Source organism: Falco rusticolus, chromosome 5 (genome assembly GCF_015220075.1).
Source record: "Falco rusticolus isolate bFalRus1 chromosome 5, bFalRus1.pri, whole genome shotgun sequence".
Taxonomy (NCBI): Eukaryota; Metazoa; Chordata; class Aves; order Falconiformes; family Falconidae; genus Falco; species Falco rusticolus.
In genome coordinates this window covers 13,490,937-13,505,616 of record NC_051191.1, presented here as the reverse complement: position 1 = coordinate 13,505,616, position 14,680 = coordinate 13,490,937, and the positions used below count along the sequence as shown (strand labels likewise).

Here is a 14,680-nt window from a genome sequence, read left to right as displayed (position 1 = left end):
AGGGAGGGAGGATTCCCTCTGCAGTCACGGTGCTGTCCTGAAGCTGGGCCCGATGAATGTATGTGTCACGGCTTCGTGAGCCAAACCCAGAGACGTGGTATCTGATCCCCAAAATAGGTAATTCCTTTAAATACCGCCAAGATAAAGAGCCGTAGGTCTCCTTGGGGAGAGCTGTACTGGGCTTCAGGGAGGTGGCAGGTATCTTCCCTCGCCCCTAAGTGCCAACAAGGTGTGTAAGGCTTGTTTCCACCCTTTTTCCATCTCTGTCGCTCTTGGACATCATCTCAGCAGTGTTGTGCAGGGAACCAGCTTCCAGCTTTCTGTCAGGCAGGAGAGGGGTGATGTCCTGCCCCAGCCAATGCCCTTCCCTGGGCGGTGGGGTGGGACAGGCACCCCCCCACACCGAGGCGTCTCTGCCCGCCAGGGACACGGCACCTGGGGGAGCGGAAGGCAGCAGATAACGAGCAGGCAATTAAAGGGCTTAGTAAAAGGAGACACAGAGTTAATGCCGTATGCGGCTCATCTTCGGTTTTCATAAACTCATACATAGGATCCAGTGAATCGGGAAGCAGGATGAAGGTTATCACAGTTTTGACGCAAACACTTAAATGGCTAATCTGTTTCTAAATGGTTATGTTTTTAATCTCAAGCCTCTTTACATGGCTGATCTGCTTTTTTTTCCTAACTTGACTTTGTTTTATAGGGGAAGTATTTCTGATCAGATTGCTTAAGCTCTGAGCTGTCATGTAAATACGTTCTGTCAAGTATATAATACACATTTTAAAATTTGTCTAAATATTTATGCTCTTGAGGAGATCACTATAGCTCTCAACAGACAGTTACAACCTAGTGAGTAAATAAATTGTATTTCTTTTTTAAAATCTACATTGTTTTTGCAAGAAATTGTAACTGTTTGAAAGATCACTTGAATCTTGCAAAATTCTACAAGATAGTTTCATTATTCACTGAGGAAAAAGTACCTCCTGTCTCTCAGCAGGGGCTGTAAATATATACATGCGTATGTATATATATATATTTCTTCTTAAGAATAAAATTTTTCTCCTTCTTCTGAAAACTAAAGAACAAAACACAAAGTGAATGAATTTACATGTGCCACCACGTTTAAAATTATCGTTAGAAACGTGAAGCACATTTTCTGTTATTTTAAATTTGCTTCCAGTATGCACTCCATGGATTATTTTTTTCTTATTTTAGTAATTTTCCTGCCTGTAAGATCTATGGTGTTCTGAATATTTTGTTAAAAAAACCCTTTAAAATTCAGAGAAATCTGGTGTAGCAAAGATCAGTAATTTTCATTCATTTTCAGGTAAAGAGCTTCCACACTTGTATGAGAAGGAAAATTATTAATGCTAAAGTTTAGAATGTAGTTAGTTTGTAATCAGTAAGAGTTAGAATAGGTCTGATTGATATCAGGCACAAGATTTCTGTATCGTGAAACACCTCAGAAACTGTTCACCAAGAAGAAAAGGTCTTGCAGTTTAAACCAGTGGAAATATGTTTTCGATGCTAGTCTATAAAGTCATAATAATTGTATTATCCTTTATTTTTACTTTGTACAATAATAAAACATATCCAGAGAAAATAAATCCGTGATTTTAACATCTTCTGACAAGCACATTAGACTGTAGAAAGAGCATCCAAGTTGGGGCTTGGGGCATATGGTGCTACCTTCTGCTAGCATAGCTCCAGAACAAGTCACTGTGTTCACCAAGGGGTCATATTCAGACTCTCAGGTTCCTTCCTCTGGTCTGGGAGAAAAAAACACAGTTCCTCTTCATATGGAAAAAAATTAGAACGTAAACTGTGAGCCTCACTTGCATGTGACACCTTCATTGTGCAGAGAACGCAGAGATGCTCTGAAATGTATTGCTACCAACCAGGTTTTTTGTCCAGGCATTCTAGAAATGCTTCAGAGAAGTTATGCTAAACAAAAATTGTGTTGGTTAATAATCCACAAGCTAAAAAATTATGTAGCACTGTAAATGCTGAAATTAGCCCACATAAATATTTATAGCTATTTCTTAATTCTGAAAAGAGATACAATGCTGCTTTAAAAAGAGTAGACGTTTATATCATGATGTGAAATTGATGAAGCATTTCAAACCTATGTACATTCAAAGTATTGTTTAAATGCTTGTTTCATGAATAAGTAGCAACTCACACAGACTTACTTTTCACGTCTTCTTAGATTGTCTTATTTTATTTAAAGACTGGTATTTATAATAGATAATCCAAGTGTTGTGTATCTTGGGAATTCAACATATGGATGGGGATACGGAAAGCATTAGTTATACGAGATTTGTTGACCAGCTTTTAATTCAGATTGTCATTTTTAACACACGGCAGTGCAGATGGTAAAGTTTTGACTGTCCGTCAGAGCCCCAGTACCTTAGGGACAGCTGTTGCTGATAAATCTTTTTTACATGCTTTAGGTCAAAGTAGTCAAACCTGTTAGAGCACCTGCTTCTACATATGCAAATCTGTTGTTTTGTCATTTCATTAAACAAGGAAAGGTAGTGGTCTCTCGTGGCTGTAAGTAAGCCTGGAACACAGCCTGTACGAAATGAAATCTAGCAAAAAAGCCAACTGTGGTTTCTGCCGTATAGCCATGGGATGCTGCTTCTGTTTGGGGGCTTTGTTTCTGGAAGACTGCCTGTAATTTGGAAGGAGGGTAGAAAAGCAAGTGTATGTTTGGAGGCGAGAAGAAAAGGGAAGGTGTTTGCTGTCATTGACTGTAGGGTACTTGTGAAGTTTGACATGCCCAGAAGCTAGCGGGTGCCATGTGGGGCTCCCCTACACTGCATACCTCCGTTTTTATCATCTGGTAAGCCTGCAGCATCATTTCCAGGCACTGGAGCATACAACATGTCTACTTCGGTTTGGAGCTGATTGATCCACGGTATGGAACATGCTTGTGGGATCTTCCCTTGCTATAGAAGAACATAAATGATTGAAATGCTTTCTTAAGAAAGAAAAGTATCATTTGTTTATGTACTTTAGTGCCTAGCAAAAAAAATTCCTGTCAGATGGGAGCATGCTGCGAGAGCTGACGGTTTAGTGCACAAGGTTATGCATGGGTTGTGGAAACTTTTAAGCTGTTTGTAGTTATTTATCATGTGTATATGGAGAGAGTTTAAATCATGAGGAAGAAACTTCTTCATTTATTGCATGTTGCGAGCAGGGCCATGGCATGTAATAGAAATGGCACTTACGGATTGTTTTTTTAAGCAAACTGACAGAAGATTTTATCCTGCACTGCTGTAGATTGCTGTGGGGGAGAAAGAGAAATAGTAAAATTGATGAACAAACGTTGCATGCTGTCATTTTAGATTATGTTGTTTTGCCATGAAGTTGTTGCTAATTTTTTTGAAGATACTGTAAAATTCTGCTGTTGCGGAAAGTACCATAGTTGCGCTCTCGTCTGTGTTAATTGTTTCATTCCAAGGCTAGTTTGTCAACAGTATCTTAATCAAGCCACTAGCAAAAATGCTTTTTGAACATTTTGTGGAGAAAAAAAAAAATACCGCCCTGACCTTTCGACCTTGTCAGCTGAGTTTTCCCATTGTGACACTAGGCATTATTTTTGTAAAGGTTGGAAGTTTAACTCTTCAAGGAACCAGATATCATTTTTATTGGGATATTAATTCTGGTAGGTGCTAATCTCATCAAGATTTGCAGACATTTTCCTTCATAGGCCATTCTGATTTGTAGCTTTTTCTTTTCACAGCAGTATTAAATACCAAACCTTCTCTGATATGGAAGTTCATTAGAGATATGTCTTTGATGGCAGCCCTTTCAGGGCTTCAGTTTCAAATACCTTGATGTAAAGCTTAAGAAGCCATTGTGTTGTAAGCCCTCCTTGATGTGTCTTATTTAGATCTGCATAGTAAATCAAGGAAAGTAAATAACAAGGCAGCAGATGGAAGCATGGAGATAAGGCCAGTGAACAATTGTATTTGTATTTTGTTATGATGTTGACAGGAGCTAAAATTCACTAATCTAGTTCAACTGATCTGCATTTCAAAGAAATCTCATTTAGCAGCAACTTGAAGGTTTGGAGGATAAAGTTCTTTTATTGCAGCTTTTATTGCATTCTTTGCTAATTTATCTGGTCAAGATTTAGCCTTGCTTACTTAAAGCAGCAAGCATGTTACAAGGAGTCTTAAATACTACGAAAGCATTAATGTCTAGACTATGAACTGAAGGTAATTACATACCCAGCAGTGAATAGGCTACGTTTAGGAAATACTGTTGTCCAAATGGAATTGCAAGAGAAATGCAGATAAGGTATTTCCCCGTTTTCTCTTTAACTGTTTTTTTTTTTGTTTGGTGTTGTGTTGTTGTTTTTTTTATTATTATTTTATTGTGGAAAAAATGAATATGTAAGCAAACCTAGTATTACTTAATATAAAAAATAGAATTTCTTGAATTGTGAATTCAGTCATACTGTACTTTGCTGCTCTATTTACAAACTGATAGTTCATATTAAGGTTTCATTTAATGATTACTCTCGTGTATCTATTAAACTATTGAAAGGTGGACAATAGTTTAGTAGAATGATGGGCTGCAATTGATTTCATATGCGCTCTAAATAATGTAGACAATGTATATTTAAGTTATATATTTTTATCTAAAGTACAGCCACGTCATCTGGAAAAAATGTGATAAATATATTATACAAACCAAAAATGATTAAAATTATGAGTGATGTAAAGTGGAATGTAGGCTCTCCTTTTGGAATTTTTTTTAAAAATAGTTAATCTTAAGGCCAAAAAGCAGCCTTTTACTTCGATTTACATTTCACTTTATAATATAAATACTGACAATGGGCTATTCAGAGAATCGATCACAACCATGCACATACCTTTGTACAGATATAACACTAATCTGGTGAAGTACACGAGACTGGTGTACACACACTCTAATAATGGGGCCCATTTCCCTCAGACGTGTAAATCGAAACCGGCAGCTGCTGCGTTCTAATGCTGCAGCCCTTGCTGCCCTTCTGCAGCCTGTCCTTGTGGCAGAGCCCACACCTGTGCCCCGAGGTCTGCGCTTCCATCTCATGTGTAGGGTGGGTCTTTGCACTTCTTTGTAGCATGTCTTCCTGGGCTGGAGAGGAACAGAGGGGAAGGCAGCTGGGGATGATGGCTGCGGCGATAGCCGATAGCTTTTTGACTGCTGGAGTCCGTACGCTAATGACATCATGGGGCGAGGAATGCTTCTTCAGTAGCACTAGCTTAAGCATCTTTTGGTTCCTTCTCCTCATTGCCATGCCTCTAAAGATGCTCATACAGTGGTTTGTGGGTTTGCAAGTTGGACTCTGTAAGGTTGAAAACAGCTTTTATTTTGTCACGTTACTTTTAATGTAGTTCCCTGGCATGGCTGACCATGTAGCTCCATGCACAGTTGCCTTGGCACATCTCAGTGTCCAGTGCTGGGAAGAAGGGGCAAGTGGTGCTGTAGCTGCCTCTGCCGCTGGAAGAAGTGTTCATCATTCTACACACCAAGACGCACAAGATGAGCTTCCTCATCAGTGCAAGCCAAGCTGCGTTACGATTAGGTGGTCCCACCTTTATCCTGGCCAGATCTTCGCACTCCTCTCTTGCCCTGGCAGGGATGTCCCAGTTTGGCCAAAAGAAGATCACTTGTTTTGCAAGACTGTTTTCAAATAACTGAACTCCCTGATCTGTCTCACCTTGCAGTTGCACAAATGTCCAAGCCAGCACAAGGAAAGAATGGGAGTCTACAGCTGGAGCTGAGGAGAAAGATGAGGGAAGGTAGGGCTGCTTCAGCCCCAGCTTAAAGAGGCTGAAGTCATTGTGCTACTGCAGCCTCTCTGGAAAACTTGCCTTCACCCCAGGGCGTTGTATGCTCTGTGTGTGTGAAATGAACCAAAGAGCACAAATAGCAGTTACTCAAAAAGGTGTCTTGCATCGCTTTGCGAAATAAGTACATACCAGCCCATATAACGATGACAATAAAATAAATCAAACTCTCATAGAAAACTCCACAGCCTAGCTGAACATTTAATTCCATCCCAGTCTGCCAAAGTTCAGAAGGGACATTTTGGATTTGAAGATGTCTCAAGGATATCGTCCTGCTTACAACTCCCAGGAGCAAACAGGTCGCTCCACAAGATCCCTTCAGGCACAGTGGTGTTCACATTTTTAGATTAGGTCTTCCTTCTTTTTTATAACAATTTAAATCATTCCCTCAAATAAGCATATGCTCCTACTGTCTAGCCTGGCACGGTCTCCACGGTTTTGTCTATCAGAGTCTGTTTTTCAGACTTCCTGCCCTTGTACCTTTGGCTTCAGCATTGCTGACCCTCTCTCCGTCCTGTCTAAGCCCTTCCCGTGTCCCGGCATTGCCTAGGGTGACAAGGAGGCATCCCGGCTGTCACCGAGTGCTCGCCTCTCCTGCCTCTGTCCCTCTGGCTCCACACGCATGATGTGTTCCTCCCAGGGCTGCAGGAGGAGACAGCATTTTCAGCAAAAGGGAGAGTGGGTGACAGAGGAAAAGGAGAATTTGAGGGGGCAAGAAAAAAATGAAAAACTGAATAAAGTTTTACGGAATTCCTCACATCTTTCCCTCTACAGGAGCCTTTTGCACTCCCTCCCACCCCACCCCACCCCCTCCCCCATCTAGGAGCGCTGCAGCTCTGTGAGGTGTGTTAATGAGTGATCTCTCAGGGGACAGGGATCAAAAGCATTTAGAAATGAGGTGGATTAAAAAAAAAAATCTGAAATTCTTGCTATTGTCACGTCAGTGCTGGTGTCAATTGCAGAGCCCTGACTGAATTGTGTGTGATGCTGCATGTCCGGAATCATACTGAACCAACACAGCGCTTGTATCTTCAGATCCTGCTGTGTGTCCCTATGTTGAACGGCCATCTCGTGTTGGAAAGAGAAGGGCAGACGGAGCTGGGAGGAATATCGGAGAAAGGCGACGGCACTCTTCCCGCTGGGGATTGCTGGAGAAAAATATTCCCAGGCATACTTGCTGCAAGAAGTGCTATGCCAGCATACCACTACCTGTTTAACCTCCCCGAGCTTGTGTGTTGGTCTGATAACAACTTACCAACCATTCCATGTGATTGACCCAAATCCAGCAGTATATCTTTGTTGGCAGATTGCCGGATAGATTTTTACTTTTATTTTTTCTAGATTGCTAGTTAGCCTGTCTTCTATCATCTCTCTCGTACATGGCATTTACTTTGGATAGCAGACAGCTAGCTGTGCAAGGGATTATTCAAAGATGGATCTTACCTTTGGTTTTATGCCGGTCTGTCCTCTTTAAATTTGTGTTTCTGGTCAATATGTTGGTGGTTCGTTTGTTTTTTGGTGGGTTTTTTTTTTCTTTAAAAAATTGAATAAATTGCAAGAGAAATAAGGAGTATTTCTCTAACATTTAATGAGTTGATCCAAAAGAGTTCAGCACACAGGTGACGAGAGGACTAGATTTGAAAATATTACAAATTTTAGCAGGTGTTTTCAGGCCCTGCAGGAGATTTATATCAAAGTATAGGGAAGGTCATCAGTTATCTTAATGGCACCAATACATGGGTTCTAGTAGTAGAAAGACTGTTTTATCTGTGGATAGATAATTTGTCTTGCCTTTCTCTCTCTTTTTTTTTTTTTTTTTTTTTTTAATGTAGGAGAAGGGAAGTAGTGCCAGCTCTGCTGTTTTCTGAAATACTGACTTTTTGATTATAGCATAATAAACTTCCTTAAATTGCAGACAAACCAAACAGCTTAATTCAGTTTAACAACATTCAGAGTGGTTTGCAGGATAACATTTTAATTATTTGCATCATCATTGATCCCTTGTTTACTCGTTGTGTTGTCTTCAGATTAGGACAATGATACCAGGGATCAGCTGGGAGGGATTTTTGCACAAGTATATTTGTGTCTTTTGTTGCCCTATTTTAATGTCTCTTCCATAACAGAAGTTTCAGCATTTACTAGCCAAGCAGTGATTGTTTTTGTGAGGTAAGATTTCTGGGTAAAGGCTTTCTGGTAAACACAGAACTAAAGACACATGATTGTAATGCTACATTAGACTGACTGTACAGTTACATACGAGAGTAAATATTACTCAATCTTGAACCAAAACTCCAATCCGGTCCTTGATTGTTTATAGGTGGTGATTTCAGGCCAAATCCTGTTCTAGTCTTCTACTTAGTTTCACCCAATTGGCTATAGGTATTGAAAGTAAAATTAATAGGATACTTGCGTACAGAAACGGAATTTATAGCATATTTAGTCAGGGACCTGAGCTCTTCCGTTTTTGGTAAATAAGACGTATAATCCTAAAACAATTGAGAAACTTGCTTGTGTAGTCCTCCTCAAATACTTTTTCTCTAATGCATTCTTCTGTAATATATTCTAAAAATAAGTGGCAACCATGAGATAAATTATTTTATTAATGCTTATTTGGGATGTCTTTGTAATGCAGCTGTGGCTTTATGAATTGCCAAAAAAATTCCCATAACACTAATGTAAATAAGATCATGTTACAATGTGTAGTTTTTACTTTGTGTCTTAGGTAACTTATGGAAATGGTGGGAGCTTGCACACAGGCATAGCTATTAATAGCCCATATTAGTATATGTGTACTCTGGAATATGTTTGTGTCTTTAATTTTATAGGTTACTTGTATCAGTGTGCTGTTTCAGAAATAAAAACCGTAAGCTAAGGAATTCTTCATGTAAAAATTTCTTCATACATCTTTGATATGAGTGGATTTCCATCAGGGGTATAATTGAATTCTGGAATATTTGGAATTAATTTTTAAAGCAGGCATGAACGCTCGTTTAACCTTTGGATGGGAATATATGACAGGTGGCTGAAAAGAAAGCATTCTTAGTTTACACAGTTTTGGGGGTGAGTTGATTCCCAGTGCTTTTAGCTGAGGTGATTGTGTATCAACCTTTCCCCCTTCATGTGCACTTGTGTGAGAGCGCCAAGATCACATTCATGGGAAGATTTTGTGAAGTTTTAAATCGTAACTTGAAGCCGCGTGTGGCAAGAGTGACATTCACCGCTTTTTATTTGGCAGCCAGTAGGTAGCTGTCCTCTAATACCTGTTCTTGTGGTGTCCTTGCTCAACATCGAAGTAGTGGCAATGTTAATTCTGAACTGTTGTTATTACTAGTATCAAATTGTTTGTAAAGGGTTTATCCTGCAGTAGTATTTTACCTGCTGTAGTATACTTGGAGTCCAGTCTCTGAATTTTGCAATTTTGTGAGAAGCTTGTCTTTGCTCATAGACAAATTCTAAGACATTCAGTTCTTGTTTGCTACAGCTTGCTCTTATTTATAGTCAGTATCACAGTGACGTGCGGGATATCAAACAGAACTTGGATTCCTTTTGAGCTGAATGGGTTATATTCCTACCCCTAAGATTTTACATTCTAAACAGAGAAGTTGGACAAATGGTCAAAGGGAGCCGTGGCCCAGAATGTTGCTATAGGCCAGTAGGACACGGCTCTTTGATCATTAGCATGCTGTACAGTGAATTTTCTTTCATCCTCAGTGTAGCCATTTGAGCTGCAGAAGCAAACAGAGCAGCAAACATCATAGCAGCCTCTTCTTTTGCGGAGTGTAGAAGTGATGAGGGGGAATAGATAGAACAGTAAATATACTTTGATCCGATATATCGAGCTGACCAAAAAAAGTATCAGTAATTCAAATTCCTCACCATCGAGTCTAAAAAGAATGTTAATAGGTCTGTGCGTAGATGTAGTGGAAAATTTCTGATTTTGGGGGGGAAACATTAGGGTATTAATTTGTGCATCTTGCAAAAGGGATTTTGGTGCATACTGATGTCTGAACAAAGTTATTTTTGTCCTGTTATGTTTTTTTTGTGCTAGTACAGGCTGCTCTTCGTATAATGTGCCAATGCATAAGTCTCCATATAGGGATACTCAGTTCACAGACACAAAGATCTGTGTCTAGCAAGACAGCAAAAAGGACTGGCTATATTCCTTTGGTACACCTGCTAGGTGTGGATGGAATTAATTAACATAGTTTTTGCTGAAAAGTGACATGCCAGTCCATGACAGCAAAAAGTGTTTGTTCCTGATGACAGTCATTCACTTTCTGCTGGTTCAGAAGGCTTCCCTGAAGGAATTTTAATTGATCTAAACTTACCCAAAATAAATCAGAAACACTGCTGTATCCTAGAGATTAAAGCAAAAGAGAAGATATTGGAATAGAGAGTGTTATGATTTTTAAGGTTTACTTTGAGATGAAATTTGGGACATGGAGATGCTGACCTGCATTTATATAAGTGCTGAACTGAGTTGGAACACATGGATGAAGTTACAGACTCAAACACATGAGACCAGTAAAGAACTTGAGAAGCAGAACGCTGCTTTGTAGCCTTCTGCCCTGACTGCTTTGGGACTGTGGACCGGGGAGAGGAAGGCTACTGCTGCTTTACAGTAAGACTTTGCTACCTCATTTGATTATCTTTTTTTGTCCTGTGGTGACGCTATTTTGGAAAAGACAGTCAGATTTCTTAAGCATGTAGTAACGTCCAGAGAACCACGGGAATTCACTTTGCAGTTCAAAAGGATATAGCCTATACTTCAAATGCAAGTAAGACTGGACTCCCTGTGTACCTAATGCAGTCATTCTGGTTCTCGTGCGGTTAATATATTGGTGTAAATGGATATAAGAATTTGATGAATTAGCACTAGCGTAGATTAATATACAACAAGGTAGGACTGGTCATCCTGGTTCGGGCCAATAGTTCACCTCTGTCTCCAGTGAAGGCTCCCTTCTGAGGGTGCCTCCACTCTCCCTTTTGACTCATGGAAACTCCTTCCATCAACAGCATCGTTGGGAAGGAGTCCACAGTTATGTGTACCCATTTTGTGGAGAAGAAACTCCTGCTTTTTCTTTTGACCTTGAGTTTTACTAGGCAGCTCCTGAGTTCAAGGGATAGGAAACAGATGACGTCTGAGCAATCTGTCCATCTTCTTCAGGGTTTTGTAGTCTTCTGTCATGCCCTCCCTTAAGTTGCTTCTTTTTGTCTGCATAGTTGTGGCGTACTGAAGTGTTCCTCATATGGAAATCATTCTAATCCTTTGATCATGTACATTTTCTTCTCTGAACCTTTTTGCAGATTAATTCTGTTGAGTTGTGTTCTGTGCTGGACACCAAAGCAGAGGATACTTTTCAAGATGGGGACTAATATGGTGGCAAATGATGTGTTATGCTTTGTTCTTTATTCCTTTCCTAGTAATTTTAAACATTCAGTTTATGGTTTTGACTCTGATAGAATGGTAAGTTTTAAATTTTCATGGGGCTATCCATCATAACCCCCAGGTCTCACTTTCTGAGCAGTAAGATGTGGTGCAATAGAGAGCTGTTTTGGTTAATAGAAGATTCAGATCAGAATATTTATCAATAATGGGTAGCCAGGACAGTTTCCAGTGAACCTGTGTTCAGCAGATTGTGATTGCCTACTGGAACCCTGCCAAAAGTATTCAAGATTTCTTTGTGGTGCAAAATAAATAGTCAATGATAGGAAATTATCTTTTTATTTGTACGCTTACGCTTTTTAAAGTAATACAATCTTTTTATTATTAATCTTGGGAGTGGAGTAGATGACTGATTTAGGAGTAGTGACTACTTGACATGTTTCATACAAAGAAAGAAAGAAAGAAAGGTGTAAAATGTGTAGGATTTCTTCCAAGGTGTGCAGTATATGTGCGTAAGAACGGCCCTGAAGTGTGTTTCAAAGAGGTGATTATAATACCTCGGTATAAAAAACCTATATGGATGCTTGCATTGACTGTTTTCCTTTCCCTTCTTACCCTTAGATAATTTCAAGTGAAAGTTAAGGACCTTTTGTCCTGATCTGTAGTAGAGGTGACAGACACTTCTGGAAGGAGGATCAGTTTGAGCAAAAAGGAAAAGACCATCCCTTCCGACAGCACAGCAGGGTGACCAAGTGACTCCGAAGAAATGTAAGTGATTTATAACCAACCTGGGGCTGTGGCTGTTTCTGCTGTGGCTTTACGTGCTCTGTGGGAGGAACACAGTGCCACATCACTGAAACGTGTTGCTTGTAGATGTAGAATAAGTTTAGGAAGAAATTTGTGGACCATACAGAAAATACAAACTCCTCCTATGTTTGTGTGATGGTAAGCTATGTTACTTTTTATTTTTTTCCAAGTAGCGATTGCTATTGGGAATTGTAAATGGGAATTGGCAGTTGTAGATGGGAATGAAGTGCTGTAATAGTCACATACCTGTTTTTCAGATGTTTTCAACTCATCCAGATCTGAGTTAATTTAGATACATAGAAACTAAGCAGCTGAATCTCTGTTAGTCATCCTAGGTTGGGCCTCAGGAGAGAAGCAGGCATCTCCAGAGGCATCTCCAGCTCATCCTAAAAGTAACGGCTAGGGAATTCAGTATTATGCATTGTAATTTTAATAATTATTATGCATGTATGTATGTATATATATATGTATGTGTATATATATGTGTGTGTGTATATATATATAAAAAATATCAGGTAAAAATTAAGAATAATAATAAAAGTGTAGCTCATGCCTCTCCATTGACCACTTAGCTTTAACCTAAGTGTTGTCAACCCTTTCAGCTGGCATGTCTGTGTAAGAAGTAGCGCCAGCTGCTTTTCCCCTCCCTATATTTTTCTCCCTCAGCATGTGTAGCTGTTCATAAATTTGGAGAATGGATCTGGCTGAAAATAACCAATTGTTTGTATAGTTTTGTTTTCACCTGGATTTATCCCAGTCTTCTCCCATATGGCTGTTGGAGGGCTGCGACTGGTACAAAGGGTGTTAGGGGTGGGAATTTGCAGCCTAAAGTATGGGGGAGTGCACGATAGCTTCTTTTGGCAGCTGTGCTGGTTTCTGCAGCTTAAATTCCTTGATGAGCTATAGTCTCAGACCTTGTAGATATTTTTGGTGCTCTGCCATTTATAAAAGTGGAAAAACTTGAGTGAGGTACCCTTACTTATTATCTAATGTGGGGACTATTGTTTTGTTGTGCATTTCACCCTGTGGTAGTGCAGGGTCCTTTATATCATTTATAAATTAAAATTCAAATCTCTAAAACCAGCAAATGGTCACAAATGGCTAGCAAGTAAGCAGGTGTCTTATAGTAATTTATAGTGTTGGCATGGTACTGTATAATTCATATATACATACGTAATTTCTGAATCTTAAAAATGCTAGCCTGATTTTGTATAGCACCAAGCATCATGTGTGGGTTGGGTGATATCATATGATTAGCAGTTGGACTAATTTAGTCACAAGATCTTTGCCTCTCCTGAGCAGTAGAATACTGAATATCATTTCATTCTCACATTAAATACCTGATGGGAGGGTGTAAAGAAGATTGAGCCAGACTTTTCTTCTTGGTGCCCAGTGACAGAGTAAGAAGCAATGGGTACAAAATGAATACAGAAAATTCTATTTAAACAGAATATAAAAAACTTCTTTCCCATGGGGATGGTCAAACACTGGATCAGATTGCCCAGAGAGGCTGTAGAGTCTCCATCCATGGAGATACTCAGAACCCAACGGGACACAGTGACGAGCAGCCTGCTGCATCTAACCCTGCTTGAGCAGGCGTTTAGACTAGATGTTGTCCTGAGGTCCCTTCCAACCTCAGCTGTTCTATGATACTGGGCATATTTATAGGTAAGCAAAATCAGACAAGATTCTGCTATTTTATTTTATATTTCAATTTTTTAATTAATTTAATTTTTCCTATTTTGATGTATTTCCCTGTTCAGTTTAGGCTTTTAGTTAAGTTTTGGCTAAAGATGAGAGATGGCAGAAGTTGTGAGCTTTCTAAAATGTGTTAAATTATATTTAAAGTCTTGTGAATATAATTATGAAAATCACATTGAAGTCTGTGAAAATATTTTTTAGCTATGAATTAACACCATAATTCACGTGATGTGGACAGTCACATGATGGGGGTTTTAGATGTTTAAAACGAGTATCTTTTTCACTTGATCCATGGAAAGGAAGGTACATTTTTAGTATTGTTTCCTGTTTGGAAAAAAAAAAAAAAAAGACAAAACTAGGGACAAAGCCTTGGAGAAGAGATCCATTAATCCACTGTAGAAAGAGCTGTCTTCCTGAAGTCTTGTCAAAGGTCAATGAGACCTATGAAGCAGCCTAGCAATTTCATTATAAGCTCTGTTTTCAGGTACTTGCAAATGGCCATTCTGGGACGGTCCATAATTCAAGTGGATGCCAATGTAAACATGTAAAAACTGGGCAAATTTACAGTGAGACTTAACAATATAGTCTTTCATCTTCTACAAATGTGTGAATCAGGGGCTTCCTTGTATTTTGAAATACTTAGGAAAAAGGAACTCTCTCTTCACAAATGACAGTTTTCTTGATTTTCAAACTTTTATTAGTTTGGCAGACATTTTCTGTCCACAGTTTTGCTGTAGGCTGCATGCCTTTGGAAAAGCTTCCGTGAGATGGGTGTATCATTTCTGAAAATGGAAAAAAACCCCAGATGTTCTAAAAAAAGGTCTAGGAACTCTCTGATTCGCTTTTGAGCAAGGACTTGAAATTTGAAAGTGAAGCTTTAATGGGGTCTTTTGCCATGCCTCTGAACGTCTATCCTTATTGCAGTGAATTACAAAGC

General features: G+C 39.3%; 1 protein-coding gene across 1 annotated transcript in view; it reads left to right on the top strand.

The window, feature by feature from the left end:
* The window catches only part of FOXP2 (forkhead box P2), a 444,921-nt gene that overhangs the window by 58,041 nt on the left and 372,200 nt on the right, over positions 1-14,680 (top strand). The window contains exon 2 of the mRNA XM_037389994.1: positions 11,857-12,003. The gene's annotated coding sequence lies outside the window, so the exon portion shown is untranslated. The remainder of the gene's footprint in view (positions 1-11,856; positions 12,004-14,680) is intronic.